Source organism: Sorex fumeus, unplaced genomic scaffold, assembly GCF_029834395.1.
Source record: "Sorex fumeus unplaced genomic scaffold, SorFum_2.1 ptg000039l, whole genome shotgun sequence".
NCBI classification, from domain to species: Eukaryota; Metazoa; Chordata; class Mammalia; order Eulipotyphla; family Soricidae; genus Sorex; species Sorex fumeus.
The window spans coordinates 14,743,221-14,765,367 of record NW_026606096.1 but is presented as its reverse complement, the minus strand read 5'-3'; the positions used below and the strand labels follow the sequence as shown (position 1 = coordinate 14,765,367).

General features: G+C 42.4%; 1 pseudogene; it reads right to left on the bottom strand.

The window, feature by feature from the left end:
- Nucleotides 1–4,427: 4,427 nt before the first annotated feature.
- Nucleotides 4,428–5,694, bottom strand: LOC130028384 (TAR DNA-binding protein 43-like; annotated as a pseudogene).
- Between the last annotated feature and the right edge of the window lie 16,453 nt (nucleotides 5,695–22,147).

Genomic DNA, 22,147 nt, shown 5'->3' with positions numbered 1-22,147 from the left:
CCCTTCACCCACCTTTCCTGATGAGGCTGAGATCTGCTCCCCCTGAAACAAGAACAAAATTTCATTCTTAGTCTTCTTAAGTGGAGGTTTCTCTGCATCTCTCTGCATTTTTAAGATGGTGATTGGGGTTGATTTGCTGTCCAAACATCAATTCTTTTCCCATTCTTTGCCAGCTGGCTATGCTACTCTCATCTCCTGCTCACCGCTGTTATGTGGTGGTTTGGAAACAGCCTTACTCACTGGACTGGACTATCAAAACTGTGGCATGGTTTTGCTCTCCAGCATCTGCTATCATCAATAAAACTTCATTATCCTTGTAGTTGACTCACCTAATATCCTAGACTTTTGGTTTTGTGATCTCTACTCTACCTTAGCAATCTGATACCTGTGTCATTTCCTTTCTCCAAATGCTGGATCTGCTGAAATAATCAACGCAGACATTCCCTCTCTGACAAATCTTTTGGTCTTTTTGGTTTGCTGGTTCAAAGACTTCCAACAACCCTGTGCTGTGACAGCACCTGATCTTCCTGTCCAAATTTGTACCTGTCCTCTTCTGTCCATCAGCTTCCTCCTGTCCTTCTCCTCTCTCCTTGGTACCTAATTTTATTCATTCTCTAAAATTTTGACTCTTTAATTGAAACTATTTGTATATCCATGATGTTATGATGTTATATGAACCCAACCATTCTCCTTTCTAGCTTGGGCATAAGCATAAAATTATGCAATTGAAAATTGCACTGACAAAGATAGTTGGAAATGATCACTCTAAGAACTGCTTGCTGAAAATAGGTAAAAGAACAAATAGGATAACCTCTCAGTATCTGTGTTTCAAACCATAATACCCAAAAGTGGGAAGGGGGATAGATGTGGGGGAGCAGACAGAGACAGACAGAGATGGGGAAAAACAGGCAAAGCGAGAAAGACGGAAATTGCCAGCTGTAGAGAGAGGCTTGTGGGGGAAGAGTGACGGGAGGGAAACTAGGGACACAGGTGGTGGGAAATGTACACTGGTGGTGGGATTGGTGTTGGAACACTGTTTGACTGAAATGTGACCATAAATGGCTTTTCAACTCTTTATCTCTTGGTGATTCAATTAAAGAAAGAAGAAAAGAAAATGCATAACTAGACAGGTTGTTATTATGAAAAAAATCAAGGCACTGATTCCAACTCTCATTGAACACTTGCCAGAGACCTTATCAACCTTGTTTGGTTGTTATTTGTTTTTATTTTGGGGCATCACCTGGGTATGCTCAGGCCACTCCAGGCTCCGTGCTCAGAGATCACTGTGCTTGGGTGATGATATGTGGTGCTGTGAGCAAACCAGGATCAGCAGTGTGCCAGGCAGGCGCCTACCCTATACAGTCTCAAGCTTTTAATCCAAGTTTTAAAAGTTAAATTCTGCTGTTCTACTTTAGTGATTGTGAAATCCATTCGTTTTTCCCCTGTGTCTTTTTCAGGAGGTGGTCTGGCCTCCCAGCTCAAAGCTGTAAAACTTTGACATCTTTCAACCTAAAGAAACTGTCTGGAGCTAAACCCACCCACCCTATCCTCTCCAACCCAATGTTTCATCAAAGGCATAGTTCTTTTGTCTGTGTCAGCTGCTTCCCCTTCCTCAGGAAGCCTTACTCAGATATCTCTAGGCATTATTTGTCAGTGTTCTTTGTCAAGAACACTGACAAATAATGCCATATCTTCTCTACTTGGTCTATAGACTCTTTTAAAGGCTCTGTCATATCAGTTCTTTAATTGCACTTTCACTACATTCTCTTTCTAGATAACCTCCTCTCCTTTCTATCTGTGTTATGGTATCTGTGTGATGATAACTATCAAGACATTATGGGAAATTATTCCTCTTCCATCCAAGGTGAAACAGTATATCTAACTTTTACCCAGACCTAACTTGCATAATTTAGGGTCACCTCAACCATATGTGAAACATGTAATCGTTTTCATCCCCTCACATATCAATTAAAGTTTCAACTTCTGTATTTTTATGGATTTGAAACCACAAACCACCTAATTGTCTCAAACCAAGAATCTGGTGGTTACCTTCACCTTCTAGTTGTCCTTCACCCATTCTAAATAAATCATATGCAAAGTCTTATTCATTACTCTTTGGTATCTCAAATTACAGTCTTATCTTTATTTCGGTTAGTCTTTGGTCCAACTACTATTACAAATCTTTGAGATAACTTGAGAATATTAGTGGGCTTATTACGTACACTTTTTCTTCTTTCTTTCTTTCTTTCTTTCTTTCTTTCTTTCTTTCTTTCTTTCTTTCTTTCTGCCTTCTTTGGCTGAGGAATAGAAAAAAAGAAAGTGGCTTACATATAATGTGAAAAATTCACTGAGACTCCTAGATGTAATCAATGTCTCAATTAAAATTTAGAACATTTCTATTATTCAGAAAGTTCTTTTGTATGCTTTTCTAGTCATTCTTTGCCAAATAATCCTAGACTGGAGCAAGTAGCCCGGGTTATTATACCATAATCTGTTTTGCATTTTTATGTATTTCTAATTTCAAAGTATGCTGCCTTGTGTCCAGTATAAGGTTTATAGAATCCCAGGGGTTGGAGCTATATAGTGCAGCTGCGCCAGGGTTCAATTTCCAGGACTCCATGTGGTCCCCAATGCACCACCAGCAGTGGTCCCTGAGCACAGAGCTAGAAGTAAGCTCTGAGCCCCAACACCAAAATGAAAGAAAAGAACATAAAAGTATTTATAGAATTCCATGAATAATTCTTTTGTATCAGGGAGAAGCATTCTATTACAGGGATTTATCACAATTTGTACACTAACCAGTGGATAAATATTTGGATGAGTTCCAGTTTCTCTAAAGCTGATGTGTATTTTTATACAGTTTGTGTATACATATGCTGTCTTATCTTCTAGGGAGAAATACAAATGGAGTTGCTAAGTATGTATTTACATTTAATTTTCTAAGGAATTTGCCACCATCACATTTGCTGCCTATTTATGAGGATTCCAGTGGCTTGCATTCTCACCAACTATAAAATTATTGGACTTTTAGATTTTAACCTTGAACATTTTTTCTTTTTTTTTAATTTAAATCAGTTTTATTTCAGAATTTCCAACATTGACAACTCTTATAAAAGCATTCGAGCACAGGGTACAAGACCACCAACAGCATCCTAGGGGTGGGCAGGCCCCAGGCCCCCCCCCGCCCCCCCCCCCCCGCCCTCACTGGCGACTCAGCTCCGAGATTCCTGTACAGCACACAAGCTCAGCCCACCAGCGCCAGGCCACATGACCACACCGACAGATCAGGAGCAGGAGAGGACACGAGGACAGACACCATACAGCATTCACAGCAGTTGACAAGGGGGCGGGCAGATACAGTATCGTGTCACTAACACATTCAGCTAACGTTGGTTCGCTAATAGTAAGACTCACTTCAAGTCTTCCAACAGACGTGGATGTCCTTTGAATGCAAGAAACATTCATACGTATGTTATCTGCTACCATGGCTCTCCGCACACTCTCGCACCAAAGCCACAGGTTGAGAGACACATCTCGCCCAGTGAAAGAATCTCCATTATGCACCACCAAGTCTCTGCACGCGCTCTCCTGTCCTCGCTCATACCAGCCTCTCATGCCCCGGCACCACCATCAATCCCACACAAGGTTTCAGAAGTTCAGACAGCCTTCTGGTCCACAGCACAGCCTTGCCGTCACAGCGTTGATCCGCCTCCAGGAAAGAAAGAGTAGCGGATAAAAATGGGACACCCACCGTCAGAGACACAGCCCGGCGGCGTGGGGACGAGCTCTTGCGTGCGTGGGCAAAGCAGCGGACAGAGCCCCACGGCGCAGTGAGTACAGCACTCCTGTCAGTGAGTGCTTCTTCCACAGACGTTTGAAATGAGATGAACTGCAGAGATTAAATGAAGGCTTCATATCATACTCTCGCATATGAGCGGAGACAAGTGTTAAGAAAACACACAGAAAGAAAAGAACCAAACATTGCAACACCACGATCTCCAGGGACCTTCCTACGGAGAAAATCCGTATGGTGGGGTTCAAATTAAAACGAGGAGGAAAGAATGCAGCTCTAACCAATGGGTTCCACTTTGAACATGCAAATAACTCAGGTGACAAGTCCAGGGATAAAATATTACAGGAGAAGCTTCTTGATAGCAATTGTGGTGTTGGTTTACCCGTCAGGCAAACAGCAGTTCACTTTCAAACACTCAAGAGTTCAACCCGTTATGTAAGAAAACTTAGAAAATTCCTTTAGCTTTTCCTCTTTTTCTAAATGAAAAATGTCAAAATTACTGCTAAATATACTCCACACCAAACAAACCAATTTTGAAAATTCTTAGTGCATATGTATCTTACAATATACTTACCGTGAGTTTAGAAAAATTTGACTTCCCACCAGTCTTTAGCGTCTAACTGACCAGCCCAGCCTACATGCCCCAGCCCGACGACTTCGAGTCCATGCTGGAGCTGAAGTCCATGCATTGAAGCCGCTGCCCGAGCCCGCGTTGGAGGCCGACCCCCACCCGATGGCGGTGCCCGAGTTGGAGCCGCTGTACTGGTTGTTCCCAGAGCCAAAGGCCTGGTTGGGCTCTCTCTGCATGTTGGCCTGACTCTGATTGTTCCCTGATGGGCCCGACTGGTTCTGCTGACTGGCCAGCATCCCCATCATGCCCCAGCTGCTCTGCAGGGTGGCCTGGGCCGTGGCCCTCATGGCCGGGTGGACGCTGAAGGCGCTGAAGTTCATCCCGCCCCCCATGTTGCTGCTCTGGTTGTGGCCCAGCCCCGCCCCGCCGCCCCGGCTGTTCCCGAACCCGCCCTGGTTCCCAAAGCCACCCGGATTACCACCAAATCTTCCACTTCTCTCTAACTGCCTATTGCTATTGTGCTTGGGCTCCGCGTTGCAGATATGCACGCTGATGATGCCTTTGATGATCAGGTCCTCGCCACACAGGGACTGGGCCACCTGATCATCTGCAAATGTGAAGAAGGCAAACGCCCCCCCCCCCCAAGGGCTTGGGGATGAACACATCGACCACCTCCCCGTACTGGCAGAAGAACTGCCGCAGCTCGTCGGCAGTGAGGTCCTGGGTGCAGCGGCCCACAGACACCTTCCTGCTCCTCAGAGGCTCATCCGGGCTTTGCTTAGAATTTGGAAGTTTGCAGTCACACCACCGTCCATCAATCATGTGTCGCTGGGACATCACCTTCACTTGGGTCTCATACTCCGTGAACCGCACAAAGCCAAACCCTCTTTTGGTGATCAGTCTTGATATCTTTTTTTTTACCTGGACCATGAGGACCTCCCTGAAGGTGGTGAAATACTCCTTGAGGTCCTGCTCGGTGGTCTTCCAGGGCAGGCCGAGCACGATGGGGTCGGACGTCTTCTGCACGGCCCTTTTCACCTTCACCGCCGATGAAGCATCAGCCTCCTCCATGTTCCTATTGTTATCTTTGGGGTAGTTGACCACGTAGACCAGGTTGCCCCAGCCCGCGTCGGGCGCGTGCAGGATGCCCTCCACCAGGCGCGCGTATGGCAGGCATGCACTGCGACACGGGGTTCCGGTAGCGCAGGCCGCAGGCGCCCGGGAACTGCGCCGTGACCGTGGACAGCAGCACGATGCCATCGTCCTCGGACGGGATCTCGACGGGCTCGTCGTTCTCGTCCTCCTCCGTGACCCGGATATACTCGGACATCTTCGCCCGCTCGGCGTCCGCTAGGTCGCTCGGAACCCACGAGGCGGCGCGCGCAACGACAGCGCCCACGACCGCTCGCTCTCGGCTCGCATTAACCTTGAACACTTTGATGTATTTATTATTCATGTCCGGGGCTCGCTCTGGCTCTCTTCCCCGTGCGGCTCGCCCCCCCCCCCCCCCCAGGAGGAGGAGGAGGAGCAGCGGCGGCGGGTCGGGGTCCGTCCCCGGTCCCGCTCGCCCGCCCTCCCGGAGCCCCGCCGCTCGCGAAGGGGGGGGTGCTCAGGGGGTCGCTGAGGCGAGCCGGAAGAAGGTCGCCAGAGAAGTGCCCTGGTTGGTCGGCGGTGTCTGTCGTCCGCGGCCGGGTGGGAGGCGGAGGCCGCGCGCGCGCGCGCGCGGGGGTGCTGCTGTCTGTCGGGGATCGTTCTCGACGTGGGGTTCATCCCGCCGGGGTTACGGCAGCGGCGCAGCCTGGGTCGGGCCTCGGGCCCTCCCGGGGGAGGGTGAGCGGGTGCGAACGGTCGGCGTGGCGTTCCGTGTGCCGCCGGCCGCCGCTCCCCCTCCTCCCGGGGGCGGTCCCCCGGCCCCGGCCCGGCGCCGGCCGGCTCCCCGCGGGCCCGTCGTGATCTTCCGACCACTCTCTCCCCGCTGCCGCCGGCGGCTTTTCCGCCTCCCTCTCCGTCCCGAACCGCGCCGTCCGTCCTTTCGTGTCCGTCGCCTGACGCCTCCCTCCGCCGTTGCCTCTGCGGCCCAGGCCCATCCGGCGTCTTCCCTCGCCTCCCCCGCCGGGGGCGCGTCGCGGCAGTCTCGGTCGCGGCCGCGCCCCCACCCTGTCCCAGGTACCTAGCGCGTTCCGGCGCGGAGGTTTAAAGACCCTTCGGGGGCCTGCCCGTCCTCCTCGGGGTCAGGGGCGGATGGGCCCGTTGGGGAGCCCCGGCTCCTCCAGACCCCGCCCCGGCCTTCTCCCCGCCCGTTCCCCCCGGGTGTCGTATTTCTATATTCTTCGTGACGTGACTATTCAAGTATTTTACACATTCTTAAATCGAGCTCTTTGGGTTCACCGATGTCTTCTATTTTTCATAATTTTTAAATTGGATTTAATTGAAATGTCATCTTGTTGTGGGACTAGACATCTATGTGCTTTTGAATACATTAGAAAGGAATTGTTGGGACCAGAGAGATAGATAGCAGGTAAGGCACCCTACTTGCACACGGTCAACTCAGGTTCAATCTCTAGCACCCTATATAGTTCCCTGAGCCCTGTTAGGAGTGATCCCTGAGCCCAGAGCTAGGAGTAACCCCTGAACAGAGCTGGGTGTGGCATCCCACCTCAATTAAAAAAAAAATTGAAAAGGAAAGGAATTGGCAAGAACTAGGCTTAGAATTTAGAAAAGAAAAACATTCACTGAGGAGTTAAAAATACCCCCCCCCCACAAAAAGAATTAGAACGATATGTTTTGCTGACTGCATTTGGAAGAGATTGATAAGAAAGAAATTGACTTTGATGCCGTAGAGAAAAGAGATGAGAGTGACATCTTAAGTTTCCTTTCTGTCATTTTTTTATAGCCATTTACCCTTATTTACTTTACTGTTTGGACTGATTTTCTTCAATCAACCCAAAGCAGTTGCTTACTTTAGAAAGCAGAATATGTGGGAAAACATTTCAGTTCCATCATGCAATTAGTAATGACAACAAATCCAGCACTTTTGTCAGGTATGATCCAATGCTGAGGTAAGCTAGCATATGAGCACACTAAACAGAAATGATGGCCACTCAATACCTTGGTTGCAAATCACAATACCCAAAAGGAGAGAGAGAACAAAAGGGAAAGCCCTGTCACAGAGGCAGGGTGGAGAGGGGGAGGGGGTGGGAAGGTGGGAGGGGTACTGGGATCATTGGTGGTGGAGAATGGGCACTGGTGGAGGGATGGTTAACCGATCATTGTATGACTGAAATGCAAAAATGAACGTTTATAAGTATGTAACAGTATCTCATGGTGATTCACTAATAATAATAATAATAATAATAATAATGAATGGCTTCTTCTTCCTGGGTCTCCTGTGCTCATTTCAAGAACAGTATATTTTTCAGGTCTTAAAGTTTGAATAGCGGGATGTCAAGTGACCAAGTGAAAGAATTTCATAAGTGCTCCATGAAATTCTTTATGACATCCCTGCTGAGAATGGTGTCTATTGTTTTCCAAACATGCTGTCTCCTTCACTTTCTTCATTTCATACCATTTTCATCCTCAGTATGAAGAGGATCTTTTGGTAACTTGGAATTATGCTATGGAGTGATCCTAGTCAGCAAGAAAGGTTGAGTTCGCCCCCCCGTGCCCCTCCCATCCCCCCTCACCATCCATTTTATATAGGAGCTCCCTTTTTTTAAAAAATTAATTAATTAATTGATTAAGTTTTATTTTTTAATGAATCACCATGAGATACAGTTAGACTTACAAACTTTTGTGCTTATGTTTCAGTCATACAAAGATCGAGTACCCATCCCTCCACCAAGTGCCCATTCTCCACCACCAATGTTCCCAGTATCCTTCCCACCAACCCCCCTGGTCTCCCCCCCAACCCCCAATCCCCCTCCCACCCTTTCCGCTGCCATGGCCTCTGTGACAGGTGGATCCCCTTTCTCTCTCTCTCCCTCTCTCTCTCTCTCTCTCTCTCTCCCCCCCCCCTTTTGGGGCGTTGTAGTTTGCAATGCAGGTATTAAGTGGTCATCATGTTCGGTCTATAGTCTACTTTCAGCACACATTTCCCATCCCGAGCGGGTCCTTCAAGCATCCTTTACTTGCTGGTCCCTTCTCTATATGAGCTGCCTTGTAGGAGCTCCTCTTTGAAGAATATAAAGGTCCTTTGCCAAAAATATAAAAAGCATTATCCAATGGGATTTTCTAGATGAAATATAGAAACGAAAGAGAATGAAGCTAGCAAACTGAAGTTGGAAAAGAAGGATCCTAGAGATATCATGGGCAAGGATTACCTAAATAGGCCAGGAAAATGCTCACCAATGGAAAGATTCCTGAAACAATAATGAACAAACTCTTTTTTTTTTGTCCAGCCATGACTACAATTACCTGACCAGATGAATTGAGTCATTTCTTGTGGCTGACCTACATCTTTGGATTTTCTGTCTCTGTGTGCTTGCATGGATCACGTCTTTCTTCACTTTTTTTGTTTGTCTCATTCTCTAGTGATAATTAAAATGATAATATCAATAACAAGCACCACTTTGGGGATAAGGAAATTAAGGCTAAGAGAAATAAGACAGGAATCGTATGGCCAGAAATGGCAGCATTTGAAATCCCAGAGACAGATGCTGGGCTCTTTATGCTGAGTTACAAGGCATGACAGATTAGCAGGGAGAGTATGGGCTTGGAAACCAGGCAGTGTGGATGTGGATCTTGGTTTAGCTTCTTACTGGCTGCAGAAGCAAGTCTTTGCCACGCTGTGCTACCCTCTCCTCTGTGATGGATTGACGATTAGAGAATATACTTCCTGTGATTGTTAGGAAACTCAATCTGGTTAAGAATGAAAGTGGCCCAAGTTCTCAGGCTAGTATGGATGACATTCACTGTCCAGTTTGCTTTCTCTTCCTTTGCTTCTTATGTTGAGTAACATAGTGCACTGCACACGATTTCTCTGCAGATGTGTCTCAACATTACATCATGTGTGATTAGTTTTAAGAATAGACTTGTTGGGGCTGGAGTGATACCACAGCAAGTTGGGGCTGGAGTGATAACACAGCGGGTTGGGCATTTGCCTTGCATGCGGCTGACCCTGGTTTGATTCCCACTATCACATGTGGTCCCCCAAGCATCGCCAGGAGTAATTCCTGAGTGCAGAGCCAGGAGTAAGCCCTGTGCATCTCTGGGTATGACCCAAAAAGAAAGAAAAATAGACACGTTTTCATACACCCCACTAGTGTTTGTCAGTTTTTTGTTGTTGTTGTTGCTATTGTTTTTATTGAACAAATAGGCATTGAAAAAATATCAACTGCCTAGTATTATACAGCAGAGAATATTTAAGAATGTAGACTCTGGCGTCTGACTAATCTGGGCTCAATTCCCAGATCTGCCGATCTCTAGCTATGTGCTCTTGAGCAAGTGACTAAAGCAAGCAGTGCCCCAGTTTCTTTTTCCCACACTGGGGATAATAAATATTTCCTACCTGGCTTGTTTATAGTCAGGATTATATATTATTACATGACAGATGCTCAGAATACTACAGAAGTAGTTATTTTAATGTTGTTTTTCCTTTAACGGTTTATATCTTATCTCCCAGAGTAGGCCGTAAACTTTTGGGAACCAGGGACTTGGCTAATACAGCAACACTTCACTTTCCATTCATGCAAATTCCAGCATGGAATTTGCTCAGATCCGGGCTGCTCACAGTGAGGAGTCTCTGTAATGTGTTTTTTTTCTAAGTGGTAACTCCATGACCCTGTTTTGCTTCCTTCTCTGAGATCATGATAAGTCACCTCTCTTATGTCAGCACTGATAGAAGACTGGAGGGCGGGAGGGATGGTTTTCAGGTCATTTGCAGCATTTCTGCTTGCGTTTCATTGGCCAGAACATTTCTCATGACCCACCTCATGCGAGTGTCTTGGACAGGACAGTTTTCCTGTGTGCCCATGAAAGCACAGAGGTAGTTTGGTTTACACAGAGCCTTTATTTAGCCATGTCAATTGAGGGCCTAACTCCCCAAAGGAAAACCGACATGTTAGTAAAAGAGAGATGGGAAAATGCTATTGGTTAGATTATTAGATTAATTATAAGTTTATTTATGTGACCCAAGTGTCCCTTCGCAGATGCTCATCTTACCACTTTTGTCTTCAGAAAAATGATAGGGGCTGGAGCGAATGGACAGCAAGTAGGGTGCTTGCCTTGCACACAGCCAATGTGGCTTAGACCCCATGTGGTCACCTGAGCACCACCAAGAGTGATCTCAGAATAGAGCCAGGAGTAAGTCTTGAGCACTGCTGGGTGTGGTTCCGAAGCCAAAAAACGAAAGGTAAAGATTTTTGGGGGGTCATACGTGGTGATGCTCAGAGGTTACTCCTGGCTCTGCACTTAGGAATCACTCCTGGCAGTGCTCTGGGGACTATATGGGATGCCGGAAATCCAACCTGGGTTGTCTGCCTGCAAGGTAAAGGCCGCGTGCAAGGTAAACGCCCTCCAGGTTTCACTCCGGCCCAAAAGGTGAAGATTCTTCTTTTTTTTCTTATTTAAATTTTTTTAATGAATCACCGTGAGATGCAGTTACAGACTTACAAACTTTGTGCTTACGTTTCAGTCATACAATGATCGAGTACCCATCCTTCCACCTGTGCCCATTCTCCACCACTAATGTTTCCAGTATCCCCAAAAGGTAAAGATTCTTAAGCACTTGAGTCAGCCACTTCAGACTCTCAATTCCAGCTGCATCCCATGGCTCTTGGTTATGTTCTCAGGTATTGCTTGTTCCAAAGGAAAGTGGCATATATTGTGCCCACATCTCCACAAATCTTCCTCTGCCTTAAATTTGTGGAGAGCATGATTTCTATAAAACTTGCAGGACTGGGCTGGAGCGAGAGCTTTTACCATGCACCCAGAGGATCTGGGTTTGATTCTTGGCACACCATAAGTTTCCCTGAGTAAAGCCACTGATCCCTGGGTGCAGAGTCAGGAGCAAACTCTGAGCAATGCCAGATGTGGCCCCCTCAACAAAACACCACCATCACTACCAACAACAACCCCCGCCCCCCCGACAAAACTCGAGGAATTGGAAGGAATGTCCAAACAGAATTAAAGGCAAAGGAATCTGATTACTTTTGTGACTGAACTATAAACAACCTGGAAGATGTAGGCAATTGGAAAGTTGGCTTTTAAATTATCCAACTTTTTTAGGATGAGAAAAGGACTGATCCTAAGTTAATTTAGGAAAGGATTCCTTACTAGTGAGCTTTGAAAATTGAAAATAAAACCAAAAATGAACCATAGGCACTTTGAATTTTTATTTCAGATCCCCCAGTTTATTACTGAGGGTTCTCAGCTGATCTTTCTTTTTTCTTAACAATGTTTTATTTTATGTATCTATTTTTTAAATTTAATTTTACTTTTGTAAAGTTGTTCACAATAATTTGATACATGTAATATTCCAACACCAATCTCACCACCATTACACCTACCCTCCACCATATTTTGAATGTTTCCACACAGACCCCCAAACCCTGCCCCCAAACCAGGACTAAATAATTTATTTTGTATTGCTTATGAATAATCCTCAGGTGATCTTCTAATTTTAGGTTTTGTTTTGTTGGCAGTGCGTAGGGTTTAGTCCCGGCTTTACTCTCAGGGATTACTCCTGGAGGTCATGGGGACCATATGGGATGCCCAGGATCAAACCCAGGTCAGCCTGGTGAAAGGCAAATGCCTTGTCCGTGGTACTATCACTCTAGCCATGAACTTTTATTTAACTGTCTTAGAGCAACTTCCTGTTTCTCTGTCCCTTCTGGTCATTGTCCAAGAAGGTCTTCTTATTTCTTTTTTTCTTAATTAAAAATAATATTTTTGCCATTTAATTAATTCATTTTACCTTTTTGCTGTGGTTTACGGATTTGTTCATGATGGTTTGGCAGAGGCATTCAATATTCCAACACCAACCCACCACCATTATATATTCCCTCCACCATTGTCTCCAATCTTTCCAACCATCCCTTAAGCCTGCCCCTATAGCAGGCCCTCAATCATTCATTTGATATTTCTTTCTACCAATGATTTGCTAAGAGAATGATCAAACAATGTTTCCTTAGGAGAATGTTAGTGAGGAGTGTTGTATCTCACTTTAAAGTCATTAAGGTTTTGTCATCTCTCTGTGATTTATTTGTGAAACTGAAATAGGCCCACTTTCGAATACCGTCTTTTTCACGAAGAATGACAGCTTTGTAATTATTACTCTTGCTCTCCACTATTTACAGTTCCTCATCTCCAAACTCCCCAAACTCTCTTTGTTCCCCCTTCCTCAGAACTCTTCTTATTTTAAAGAGTTGCTCTTTTCCTGATTGCATCTAAGTTCTTGATTCCACTTTAATATAGACTCTGCCTTCTCTCCACAGGCCCTTTCCCTCCCACATGTCAAACCTGATTAAAAAAAAATTATTGTGGGCACCATGGTTTACAATACTTACCAGATCTGATTTATGTTGTGGACCAACTGTTTGTGGAGGGATTTGGAATGAAGCCTATGAAAGCAGAGCTCTGGCTACTTGCATAGTGTTCCCACTAGATGGCAGTAGTGTATGGGCTGTAAATGCAAGTTCCTAACCCTTCAAAAGGAGTATCAAAAGAGAACACAGAATCCTACTCAGTGAACACCCCATTCCTTCAACGGCACCCAGAAAGCAGTATAGGGGTGTGAGCACATTTCTTTCTGTAAGGAGACCAATGAAAGACTGGTTATGAGGGTTAGTATGAATGCAAACTGGGTATTGTAGATTTAACAAGAGCCAATAAAAGTGTTTGTTGATGACTCCGTCTCAGATTCCTCCATTCCATTAAGTAAGACAATCTTCCTGACAATGGAGCTGATTGTCCTATAAAAGTTACAGCATCAGTGGTCTGCTACAACCAGATATAACAGGACGATAGGATTTGTGCACTTCATAGTCTCTTGTAACTTATTTGGCTACAAGATGTAGCCAAATGTTTGTATAGTAATACACAGTATTCTATTGTCTTGATAATAACTTTTGAAATCACTTAGTGTGATTCCTCAATCTCTGCACTTATTTTTCAAAGTTGTTTTGATTACCCTAGGTCCTCTGACTGTTAGAGTGAATTTTAGAATCAGTCTCACAATTTTTGTAGATCAAATCTTATTAGAATTGCGATAGCTTTTGATAGTCATTTTAATGATGTCTTAATAACAACATCTTAATAATGAAAGAGGAAACCTCAGATTCCCCTTGCCAGGTCTTCATTTTAGCTGTCCTCACTCTACATTTTAAATATCCCCACAAATTCCTGGACTCCTTTTGAGAGTGAGAAGTTTATAATTTTCCAAGACCATAAATTCTGACCCAGACCTTGGAAAGACAAGAAAAGAAACAATACCTGGGCATATGGTAAAATATATAAACTAAACTGTCTGAACTAAAGAGACAGTCCCCACCAGCCTAAGTCTGAATAAAAGATGTTAATTTATCTTAACACCACAAATGAGCCCTAAATTAGCAAGACCTCTGTGTGAAACAGGAAAGTGCTGAGATTTTGTTTGATAAGAAACAGGAAAACTTGGGAAATGTACACTGGTGGAGGGATGGGTGATGGAACATTGTCTGAATGAAGCCTGATCAGCGTTTGCAACTGTGTATCTCAGGGTGATTCAACAACAACAAAACAATAAAGAAAGGAAAACAAAAAAGAAATGCAAAAATCCAGTTTTCCTATGAAAACACCACAAACTGAGCCACACTTGAACGTCCTGTACTACATTTCTTCTTGCCTGAGGAGTCTCTCTTCTATTTTCCTTCCCCCCACACCCCATTCCCTCATTTCTAACCCTGAATCTGAGCACCTTTATTATTCATCTTCATTTAAGAACCTACCTGGGCGGGGTGGGATGGGGGGTGGGAGGGATACTGGGACCAGTGGTGGTGGAAAATGGGCACTGGTGGAGGGATGGGTATTTGATCATTGTATAATTGAAACCCAAGCACAAAAATTTGTTAGTCTACAACTGTACCTCATGGTGATTGCTAAGAAAAATTAAAAAAAAATAAAACAACCCACAAAAATATTGCAGGAGGAAAAAAAAAAAGAACCTACCTGGGAACTTTGGATGAATAAAGAGACCACCCATATTTTCTGTTCTGTGAACGTGGTATTTTCTTGTCTTTATAAAATTTTTCCAAGAAAGTAGCTTTATGTTTTATTTTTGTATTTTGTGCCACACCTGGCAGTGCTCGGGGATCACTTTCCTCCTGGCTCTGTGCTCAGGGATCACTTCGGTGGGGATCTGGGGACCTTATTAGGTGCTAGCGATGAAACCTGGGTTGATCACATGCAGTGAAAATACCTCACTCTCGGCACTATCTCTCCAGCCCAGACGTTTTATTACTTACTTATTTTTGTGGTGCTGGTATTCATGCCCACTCCTCTTGCATAAAAAGCATGAACTTTTTGATAGAGCTACATCCTTGCTCCTATCACTTTATAATATAAACTTTTTTAGAGGTACAGAAAAGTTGTGAAACTAGGTATGTGGTAGGTTTGCCACGTACATCACACCCAGTCTCTCTTAACACCAACACCTTATGTATGCAAATACTTAGCAGTATCCACATAATAATTTAGAAAATATTTGCAATGTTTTGCAATACAAAATTTAAGTGTTTTGTCATATGGACTCATTAAATGAGCCAAGAGAGACTGGCAACTAAAATCCCATATACTTCTCCTACATCCTCAATCTTGTTTTTTTCCCCAGTACCCTCTTTCTGACCTAGGATTCAATTCAGGATATTTATGTTAGTTTAGTCATTTAGGTCTCCTTAGACATTACTGGGCTGAGGTCGTGAGCAGGATTCTCTTTGATATATTTTTTGTTCTATTTCAAAGTTATCACCTAAAGTTTCCCAGATAGTGAATTTTATATTAAATATGTTAAATACTCTCACACAACGCCACCTAAACATGTGTAGGTCATGTTGGTAATATTTTGTGTCCTCTCAATGCCAATATAAACTTTTGAAATGTATCTATTTCTTGGTTTTAATTTTAGAATGCCAGGAATGAAAGATTAAACTTTTTATGAACTGATGTATTTTAAGCAAAATCCATCTTATTTGTTGTTTGCTGATTGTTTTAACAGGTGATAATAATTAACATGCAACAAATGAACTCAAGGAAATAGATTGTTAATGTGAGGTATTTTCAATGTTTTTTTCATGACAACTTCTTGGAGGTGGTAACATTTGATCTTAATGCTTAAAAGCAGAAAAACAAAAAGACTTCTGTGAATACAAACACCAAGAAGAAGAAATATGCAGTGCAAATATACTCTAAGAGCTTGCCTGACTAATTCAATAAATATCCAAAGGTCAGGTGACTAGAATGAATTATTTATAGTATACAGAAGCTAAGAGATCTTGATGGAGACTTAACCCGGCCATATCCTATAACTATATAATTTTATAAATTTAGGGGGACATTTGATTTTTTTCTAAGCATGGTAGAAGACTAACAAGAGTTTAGTTTTCTCTTTTACGAGAAAATATCAGATTTAATGCATTATAGATTTTACTATGTCTTCTCTATGGAAGAAATACAAGATGGAAGCAAGATGTTGGATATAATTATTTATCCATGTTATAGTTAGTACCACGAGGGCTTTTAATGGAGGGATAGCAACAATAGAGATGACAATGAAATAGGCAGTCACCATGAGGCAAATTTTAGGCAAAATTTATTTCCAAACTAAGAAATATTTGGAATGACAAGATATAGTCAGAAAAGGAGAAAAGATTCTCAGGACAAAGTTAATCCCTGACTGTGCATAGATTTGATGAAACGAAATCCAGAGTTCCTGGAGCATCTTAGGAAAAATAAAATCTTATATAATCAGCTATCCAAAGCAACTCAGGGCATTCTATCTTAGAAATATCTACAATTCCTATTTCTGTGTGTACTATATTCTTTTAAAACGACTCTTTTGAGTTATTGTTTTCCTTTTTCTAGAGAAGTCCATGTTCTTCCTTGAATATTCTCTACCATTTATTCAACTTTCTTCTGCTTGAATGCTTTCATTTTTATTTTCTTTCTGTGGTAAAGACAAGGAACTATGCCATGGCTGGAGGTGGGGTCTAACTTTTTTTCTCTGCAAATAACATAAACTATGAGGTTTTTATCTCAGCCTGAAAACCTCAACTTCTCAAAAATCTGGATGAACTCTCAGATTGTGTAGAGTCTCACGTGTACCTTAGCACCTTTGTGTCCATACCAAGTAGGTGCACAGAATACTCATCGTACAAAAAGATGATTTGGTATTACACCTGTTATCAGAGTTCTAACAACAACTGTTCTGTTTAGAGTAGGTATCTATTGCAAGCAATAAACATGGTACACTAATTCCAGAAACTGAGTCAATCGTTACAGTCAGAATAAAGGAAGAAGGGAAAGGTGTACCAAGATTACTGAATTCTGGATTAAACATAGTCTAGTTTATCTCATACCAGACACTCTCTAGGACCTCCTAATGCATTACCTTTTTCTCTATATCAAGAAGGCTTACTATCCATCTGGTGTTGGACCTGCAATGAAAAGCAAAGAAAGTGACAGATAAATATAGCAGAAGAAGGGTTTAGAAGAAACTCCTGAGGAATTTTACAGATTTAATAAGAGCTCAAAATTGTCTATTTTAAGTATAAAACTCGATGGTGCCTGAAAAGTCAGTAGAAAAAAAGTGAAATGGCTGCAGGACCAGAAATGAATTACAGTGTTCAGTGAATAAATTTGATGCTGTTTTTGTTCAGCCAAGATTTTAAAAAGAAAGAAAGAAACACAGCTTTCATCTTGTGACAACTGAAAGCATGCACCTCCATCCATAAAGATTATTTCTTTGTTGAACAGAACTAAATCACAAATTGATCAAGTGTGTCCTTGGGTAAAGGACACTGAACCACAGTGGGTACAGTATCCTTAAGCACAGTCTTAAAATCAGTAAGGAAAGCCCAAGCAATCTATTTTTAAAGAAATCAATTCTCCGTAAAAATATAGGGCTTGACACTGAATTGAAAATAAGCCAAAACAAAGATGTAAGGAAAATAGATAAAGTTATGCAGAAACTTTGCTTTGAGTGGTCATGCTCAAAGCAATCTAGCACATGGCATTTCTCGAATAAGTGGATGATTACAATCTTACAAAATAGAACTTAAGTATCTAGTTTCATAAAGGATTTTTTAAAAGATGTTGAAAATCTTTTTTTTTTTTTTTTGCTTAAACCCGGTGAGAACTCCTCAGCATGCACATATTTTGCACTCTTTTTTAGAGTAAAATCTAGTGGTTTACATGTTTGGTAGGAGGAAAGACAGCTATGATACCAGACATAATTTTTCATGCAAGAAATTTGGCTTTTCAAGCTCTCGGGGCTTTCATTTACCTTAGGGATCAAGTCCTTACTAAAGTTGCTGACACCATTTCCTCATAGGACATGGTAGTTCTTACATGATTTTCAATTTGTTGGTCATTAAATATAGATCTGATAATGAAGAGAGAGAGAAGAGAGTCCTCCCGTTCTTCATCGATTTGCTCGAGTGGGCCCAGTAACATTTCCATTATGAAACTTGTTGTTACTGTGTTTGGCATATCGAATACGTCACGGGGAAGCTTGCGGGGCTGTCTGAGACGGGTGGAGGAATCGAACCTGGCTCGTCCAGGCTGGCTGTGCGAAAGGCAAACGCCCTACCACTGTGCTATTTTATTTGCTAGAAACTTCACTTAACTTAATCACTTAACTTCCCGTTAGTCGTCGATTTGCTCGAGCGGGCGCCAGTAACGCCTCCATTTGTCCCTGTCGCGTGCTAGTGTAGCCCAATGGCATCTCTTCGCTCCGGGAACATGGAGGGCCTCAAACCGATCGTTCATGACCTTGACAAAGAAGTCTGACCATCTGGTAGGTGGGCGGCCACGCGGTCTCTTGACATCCCTTGGAATCCAATCAGTAACAGCTCTAGTCCAACGGTCGTCTTTAAATCTCATTACGTGACCAGCCCATCTGATTTTCGACACCTTGGCAAATGAGACAGCGTCCCTGATCCTTGATCGTCGACGGATGTCAGAACTCCGGATTTGTTCTCTCATTTGAGTGAAACGTGATATTCCAAGCATAGCTCTTTCTATTCTTCTTTGGGAGACCTGAATGGCGTTCTCATCTTGTTTGCGTAGGGCCCAGGTCTCTGAGGTATATGTTAATGCAGGAAGAACAGTGGAATCAAAGAGATGTGCCCGGAGCCGGAGGTTCTTCATCCTCTTAGCTATTTCTTCGACGTTCTTGAAGGCGTTCCAAGCCGCTCTCTTCCTCCTGCGCAGCTCGGGTGCCAGGTCATTTGTCATGTTGACCTCTCGACATAGGTACACATAGCTGTTGCATTCGGAGATGGTCGTTCCATTGAGAGCGAATGGGGCGTCAGGAACAAGGCTGTTTCTCATAAACATTGTCTTCGTAAGATTCAGCTGTAGTCCTACCTTTCCACACTCACGGTCAAAGTCGGCCAGCATTTGTGCCGCTTGGCTGATGTTTGGTGTTATTAAAACAATGTCATCAGCAAAGCGGAGGTGGTGTAGTTGCCGACCATCTATCTTCACTCCCATTCCTTCCCATTCCAGTCGTCGCATGATGTTCTCGAGGGTGGCACTGAAGAGTTTCGGTGAAATGGTATCACCCTGCCGCACCCCTCTCTTGACATCAACGATCACTTCTTTGTAGAATGGTGAGATGGTGGAGGAATCGAACCTGGCTCGTCCAGGCTGGCTGTGCGAAAGGCAAACGCCCTACCACTGTGCTATTTTATTTGCTAGAAACTAATGATACATTTTAGTTCAGAGTTTATGGGGGGGGGGGGGTTGTTCCTTCTTGTTTGAGGAGAGGGGACACATTTAGCAGTGCTCAGGGGTTCTTTCTGGCTCTGTGCTCAGGAATTGCTTCCAGCAGGGCTCCAGGGACTGTACATGGTGCAGGAAATCAAACCCAGTTGTCCACATGCAAGGAAAATGCCCAACTCACTATCTTATTGCTCAGAATTCTTAGCTCAGTTTTATGCCTTCTTATAACAAAATAAAGTCAACTTAAAATATTTTGTATTTTTGTTGAGATTTTTTCTCATCTATCAAATGCAAGGTATATAAATTAAAGGTTTATTCCCCCCCCCCTTTTTTTGCTTACTTTCACACTATATTTATATACACTATCTAGTAGTTATCCAATATAGTTTGATACATAAGTACCTAATTCTTATTTTGGAAGATTAAACGCAAGTCCTTTTTAGATATTTTTTTATTAGATGTTCATGTTTTTACCAACACGATTTCATGGCATATGAACAATGGTTTCCACAAGAAAAAGAAAAAGTACTCTATAAAAATATATCATATATTGATTCTATTTGAGAAAAGTTAAGAAACAAAAATAGTTTAGCGGCTGGAGTGATAGCACAGCGGGTAGGGCCTTTGCCTTGCACAAGGCCGACCCGTGTTCAATTCCCAGCACCTCATATGGTCCCCCAAGTACCGCCAAGAGTAATTCCTTAGTGCAGAGCCAGGAGTAACTCCTGTGCATTGCTGGGTGTAATAAAAAAGCAAAAACAGAAAAAGCTAAAATTATAGTAGAAAATATTACAAACTATGGGGCTGGAGCAATAGCACAGGGGATAGGGCGTTTGCCTTGCACACAGCCAACATGGTCGACACAGGTTCGATTCCCAGCATCCCATATGGTCCCCCGAGCACCGCCAGGAGTAACCCCTGAGCATCGCCGGGTGTGACCCAAAAAGCAAAAAAAAAAAAAATTACAAACTATACAGTTTCAATTTCAAAGAATTTTGATGCCATTTTTGTCTTTTAAAATCAGACAGGATTTCACTCAGCTACTTCGCAGAACTTAGAGAAAACTGATACTATCTGAATACTGAAATCTGCTACTAACCAATTTAGTTATCTTTTTGAATATTAGCACTGTCTTTTTATTGTTCATTGATTTGCTCAAGTGGGCACCAGTAATGTCTCTATTGTGATACTTGTTGTTACTGTTTTTGGCATATCAAATATGTGATGGGGAGCTTGCCAGGCTTTGCCCTGAGGGTGGGATACTCTTGGTAGCTTGCCTCGCTCTTCGAGAGAGATGGAGAAATCAAACCCAGGTTGGCCACATGCAAGGCAAATGCCCTACCTACTGTGCTATCACTCCAGTCCCTAGAATTTTTTTTTGTTTCTTAACTTTTCTCAAATAAAATCAATACATAAGATATTTTGATCTTTTTGAACCTTTTTGAATATTAGATTTTAAAACTAAATTCAGCTTTTTTCCTTGTGAAGTCTTCACAAATGTGCTACTTAGCAAATCCTGTGTTATATTAAAGAATGATTTATAGTTTTAGTTCTGCCAAATATTAAGTGTGAAATGTTAAAAGAGCACTTAAACTTTTTAGCTTTAGTTTCTTTAGTTAGTATGTTTTCAACAATTTTCAATATGATTTAAAACTAGATATTTTTAACTATTATTATAAAGTTACAGGAAATTACTATGCTATGTCTAATATTTTGTGAAAAACATACAAAAATAATTATAGAACTACATCAGTGGTGTTATTAGCAGAACTTTATTTAAGAGATAATTGCTGTCTACAAAATATTAAATGAATAAAATGCTATATTTTCTCCTAATAGGATTTGATTTTTATTAATTACGATAACATTTTGCTTTTATTAAAAACACCATGATTTACAATGTTATTCATTATACAGTTTTTTCAGTCATTTACTGTTTCAACACCACCAATGTGATCTTCCCTCCACCAATGTTCCCATTTTCCCTCCAAATTCCAACTTGCCCTCTTAGGCACAAAGTAAATTTACTTTATATTATTTGTTCCAATAAAACTTTAAGAAATGGCAACTAGAATGATCCGAAAATATATCAGTAAGAGCCAAATTTGTGATTGCTAGATGATTTTAAATTATGTAAGCAAAGAAAATAAACCCTTTAATACAATGTAATAAAATTATTCTTCTCATTTGCATAAGTAAGTTTTCAACTCTGAAATCAAGATAGATTGCATTAAATTTTATTTTGTATTTGGATAACATTATGGTAATAATCATTCCTTACCTATCATGAATAAAGCTTTTAAAGAAATTTTGTGCTAATACATTTTGGAGTTTGCATGAAATAGGAAAGGCTTACTTACATAACTTCCACCCCCTACATCTTCTTTAAGTTTGTAGTTTACAAACTTGTTCATGATGATTTCTTAAAGACTTTCACCACAATTTTCTTCTTCTCTCTACCATTGTTGCCAATTTTTCCAACCACCCCTCAAGCCTACCTCCATAAGAGGCCCACAATAATTTATTTTATATTGGTTATTATCAATAATTTGCTAACATAATGATCAAAAAATATTTCCTTAGAAGACAGTGTAAATTGTAATTATTCACCATGGAGACATTAAGTTCTTGTATGAGGGATTTCTAAAATGTTACAGCTTTCTGTTTGGATAGTCCACATTGGTTGCTTTCTATGTTATGTCTATCCAATCTGGAGAGCTACTACTGGAATATTAGTAACGGAGAGTTTGGAGATGTCACTCTAGGAAGTTCAGAATTTTTAACTGGGCGACAGAGCTGGAGTTAAAGTTTTTAACTGGGCAGCAGCTTTGAAGTGTGGACCTGACTGCCTGGACTTCTGGAAGTAC